This window comes from Siphateles boraxobius, unplaced genomic scaffold (genome assembly GCF_051911475.1).
Source record: "Siphateles boraxobius isolate OS27281-9 unplaced genomic scaffold, OSU_SipBor_1 5, whole genome shotgun sequence".
Taxonomy (NCBI): domain Eukaryota; kingdom Metazoa; phylum Chordata; class Actinopteri; order Cypriniformes; family Leuciscidae; genus Siphateles; species Siphateles boraxobius.
The window spans coordinates 33,359,423-33,365,000 of record NW_027509141.1 but is presented as its reverse complement, the minus strand read 5'-3'; positions in this window follow the sequence as shown (position 1 = coordinate 33,365,000).

The window sequence follows — 5,578 nt, the reverse complement described above, 5'->3', positions numbered from 1 at the left end:
AAACACTAAGTCTTGAGTGAGAGAGAAAGGAAAATATATACTTCGGGAAGCAAATCAACCATTTTTTTTTCTCTCCAAGTGTAAATTGGACCCCGATCCCGCTTGCGGATTGTCAAGGTGCCTAAACTTGGAATAACGTATTATGTTACTTGTCGATATGTACCAAGAATGTGATAAACAACAGTAGCATTCTTAGATGTCTGCAAGGAACATACCACTAGTTATACATACCTCCACACCATCAAATGACCTTAGCACTAATGTGATACATGAAGGATCAGGCCCTCAAATGGCGTTAACGCTCCTATAATGAGAGTCCTCCGTTTGTCTCGAGTGCTGGAAGAGACACTCAACACAAAATTAGCCAAATGAATTACCATCCATCCAACCCACCCTAAACAAGTTGTGCTGTTTACTATGAGAACTAAACAATTCAGATTGATCAGTCTCTGAGAAAGTCAGAACACAATATGGAAAGCTTTAGAGAAGTCCTTTTTTAGACTTGTTTAAAAATCCTTAAATTTAGATACATTTATTAACCCTGCATAAGATTTGAAGACTCCTTTTGTAAGAATGTATCTTTAACACAAATGTATTTTGTCTTACTGCACTGGCAGATCGAGTGAAAATATCTGCCAGATAGAATTACGAGAGAAGCAAAATGACATCATATATTAAGTCTTGTTTTCTGAAACATTTATCTGCCTGTGGGTTAAGAAAAATAATCTTAATTCAAAGGGAGAACAATAAGTTTACTTTTACTTCCCCAGTGGCAGATTTTGTTTCATGTTTTAAGCATAAACAAATTCATTTTTATAATTTTTTTAGCAAGAGTTACTATATTTCGCTTCTCTAGTAAATCTATCTTTATTTAAGAATGTTTAGATACAGTATTTGTTCTGGAAAACTACAAAGCCCCTAAAGGGAAATGGTGATGGAAACCTCTATCGCAAACTGTTTGCATTCCCTCGCAAAACCTTTTCCCGGCAAAGAACTCAAAAGGTTTGCAGGGGAACGGAAAAGATTTGCGAGAAAACGCAAAAGCGTTGAAATAAGATTTTTCCTCCCATCTCATTTTTTTAAACCATCACCAAGACCTTTAGGGGCTCTGTAGAAGACAAGAAAGAAATATTGAGTTAGACATTTTTAGTCTTAATATCAAATGAATGTATGTTGTTTTAGGGATTTTTAGATATTTTAACAACAACAAAATGATTTTGCAGTGTGCATACTGATGAATTGTGTACCTATGATGCACTGTAAGTATAAAATCCCCTTTTGCCAGTATGATGTAGAGATCAGGCCAGAAAGTGGAGGTGGAACAAGATCAGGCTTGATTTGAACCTGCAACTACTGTGCCACTGTCTAAAATAAAGCACGGGGTCGTAGGTTCACGTCTTAGAGGGACAATTGAAGACAGTATTTAACCTGGACTGTTTCAACGCAAACCAGCTGTGCAAACAAAAAAGCAGGGCTCCGTGGGCTGCTGGGGATACAGGTGTAATTCAGAAGAATGAATAACCACACTGTGGTCAGGACTGGCATCTGACCCAATGACGTCCAATCATTAAGTGCCACCACACCACAGACCTGTATACAAACCTCCAGATGTGCATAATATGCAAGTCACGGTCAGCATTGGATTGGATTGTTTGCTTTGGTGCAACAGATCTCATAAAAGCAAGGAACTTAATTCTAGGTTAACTCAAGAGGGATTGTCCCGGGTTCTTTTTTTGCGAGGGGTTCCTATTACAACACTGTGGCATATTATGAAGGAAAATTGTTCTCCACTGACAGCCATTCAAAATTATTGTTATTATTAATTTCTCAAAAGTTGATTTGCTTTCACAGTGCAGAAAACAGCATCTTCTCGACATGTCGACAACACAAACCATCCAGTCTCAGCTACAACTGTACAGTGTTTTAGGGTCAAAGTAGATGTTGTTCGCAGGCTGCCAATAAAGACCATAGGCTGGCATTATGCAAATGTGTTATAAACATACGTAGGTTCATTCAGGAAGTGAGACTGAATTTACAGACAACTCGTTTCATGCAGTTCAGAACCGGTTCTTTCTTTTGGAAAACAATTACGTAATTTTCCTGCACATTGATCTCTGAAACTTTTCAGACATTGTTCATTCACAAACAGCCATTTTAAACACTAAATGAACGGTAATATCCGTTCAACCTTCGTTGTGGAAAACATCCTCATCTCCGTCTGTCTTCCTGCAACCACCCGTGACAAATAGAGGCACTTTTACTAAACCTGCACTAATTAATGAATGTTATGTGCGGCGCTCTGTACAAAAGTGGATTCTGATTAAATAAAACAAGTTTGTATGCAATTTCATGATATTAAAATAGATTATTTATGTTTTCCAATGAAATGGGGAAAAAAGCATGAAATGAGGATGAACTGTTGATCTTTGTATCGAAACTACTGCAGGATTGAATGGAAAAAAGTGATTTTATTATTTATTTTGCATAAAAATAAATATGCATCAAGCTTCAAAGTGGAAAAATTAAATGTTTTATATCTTTTAAACTATTTATACTTCTGCCTATTTTAACACTTCGTGAAACGTTTATTAAAATTCATAGTTGTTAAAAGATTGGTCATATTACTGATACTAAGTCCTCTGATTCTCACACAGTTTTAAACTGCAGTACCTCTGATGTCCTTTAGGGCCACCGTCTCTCCCAGTCTGCTGTAAAGGTTTATTGACACTGAAAATATCACCGGCCGTGTCCTCTGGGAGTGGTGGGTCTGCCGACGCCGGCTGTAGTCTTAAGACCAAACAGGACTAATTGAAGGAGACGCTTACATATTCTCCACCGTGTGGCTCAGGGGTGCGTTTGGCCACAGCAGCGCATGCCGCTGGCAGCAAAGTGGGTAACGGACTCGGCCTAAACCAAGAGATGCAACCCAGGGCACGGAGGTCCTTTCAGGGCTGTAAAACATCGCACACACGAGAAAGGTTTCTGAGTGAGACACAGTTGGTAATAATACTTCACAATTTTGATGAAAATAAACAATTTGTGTGTGAGAGATAGCTAAATTTTATATGAAAAAATTAATAAAATTGTATTTTGTTTAGATAATAATAAAGGGATAGTTCACCCAGAAATTAAAATCCTGTCATTAATTACTCACACTCATGTCGTTTCAAACCCGGAAGACTTTCGTTCATCTGAGAGGTTTCTGTTCCTCCATTTACAGCTACGCATCTACAACTTTGACTCATAAAGAGATCATATAAAGCGATCAAGTCTCTTCAGAAAATTTGGACTAATCTGCTCAATTCATATGTATTAGTTTTACGATCTCTTTATGAGCTTTTTGAAGCATCAAAGTAGTTGACGAGGACAGAAATCTCTCAGATTTCATCAAAAAGATCTTCATTTCGAAGATGAATGCAAGTCTTACGGGTTTGGAACGAAATGAAGGTAATTAATGACAGAATTTTCATTTTTTGGGTAACTATCCCTTTAGCTATGTTTATTTAACTGATAAGGTATGAAAATAAACTTTAAAACGACATTTTACACTTTCTGAGGAAAATGAGATTGAAAATGTTATTTAATTCCCATATAATCAACTGTATACCTCAAACAAAATATGTCATAAGCACACTCAGGTGTTAGCGAAGCTTCTTCACAGTGACTGCATTAAATTCAGGCAAGTGTTTGAGTTGCACTTTTCAACATGTTATCTTTCTTTGCTCCCTTTCTCTTTTCCTTTTCTCAGGATTTTTATATCTGTTTACGTAAGCAGAGATACATGTTCTGGTATGCCTGCCGCCACGGTGGTGGCGAAAGTTTCATGGGTCACAAACTGACTGCTGTAACAAAAATTGGTTATCCTTTAATGCTCCTGCAGCTTATCAAAATCAACTACGGTATGTGGGTTTGTTCTGTTTGCATTACTGAACTCAACTAGTAAGTCATAACAACTGCTGTCACTGTACATACACTCTCAGAAGAAAAAGGTACAAGTACTGTCACTGGGACGGTAGGTTATATGTCCCATTTAGGTACTGATGTACTCTTTAGGTTTTGTCCCTATTTTTCTGAGAGTGTATAATGAATATAACACACTAAACTCATTGTGTTAATCACAGAAATCACAAATGAAAGGCTAAGTTTTATTTGACATAGAACTAATCACTTTTTTATTTATATTGACATTGATTTCTTCCCCCACTTCTGCTTTAATATGGCAATATTTTTCAGTATGAAATGAATTACAACCTTGGTTATGAAAAAAAAACATTTTGCGAGAGAGCTGCCAAGCCAGAGGCCAGCTATGTGTGGATCACAGCATCTGGGTGCTGTTCAAAGACACATACCTATCAAATGCCCTGTGAATAGTAAAACACATATCAACTCGACACTAGACAGTCCTCTGGGCCAAATGAGCAGGAACTTTTAGAAGAACTCTCAGTTTCAATATCCTCATATACCTGTAGCATTCAAGCCACATACCAAGCTAACAAAAATGTTCTAAGAACATTTTTAGATCATTATAAAAGAATATTATGTACAAATACTATAGGTGGTGTTTTTTCATGGTCTCTTCAGCAGCGAACTCATTTGTTTTTAAATGTTCTGCAAAAAGTAGAGAACAGAAAATGCCCGGGTGTAAAAAAATACTCACAATGGATATCAATGCTTTGGTCACGCATTCACAGATGCATACTATCCTATTTAAATACAGAGGAACATCAGTATATGTTTGCAATATTTGCCTAAATTAAGCATCATGTGCATCACCGCAGTAACTTCTCGTATCATATAGCGTGAGATGAAGGTAGATAATCTGGCACAAAACTGTTAGTATTATGAAATCTGAAGTGAAGCCATTAAGTTAATGACCCGGGTAACTTTGGTTTTGAAGGATGCCATCAGTCTCAGCATGTACTACGGCTAAAATACTTTCATAGATCTCTCTACTGTCAGGGTCTGTAATCACTTGTTAACCAGAAAGACAACATCTAAAGACCTAGATAATATCAACATAATCAAATAACGAATGTCAGCACAACGCACATGCCAAACCACTATAAAAATCTTGTATGATAAGTACTTGATAAGAACTTCCACCCTAAACAACAAACTGCCCAATGAAAGTTTAGTGGTTTATTCTGGTTTAACCACGCAGTGGGACCCAAAAGGTTTGAGACCACATTGAAAATCCAGGCCTTTTGTAATTTAAACTTGCATCTGCTATGTAAACAACTTGATAAGTGGCTTGACTTGACTAGTGTTCATATGAATTTTATACATTTATTGTCATTATTAAAAGCAGTTTTATGCATCTGATAGAGTTCAAGTACAAGAACCAGTGGATGCAACCCTGAAAAAGCGAGTAAAAGATAGATAGAGAAGAGGGAGATGGCCTAAATCAACCCTTGCCTCTTAATTTAGCCAGCATTCACAGAGACATCATTCATGGTTGTGTTTCTTTGCTCCATGCAGTTTGCTCTATTTGCTTTTAAACGTGTGGCGGAGACCTGGCTCGCACGCCCGAGTCCGATTATAACTTTATATTAGGATCCGAGGGGGAGTCAATTACAGC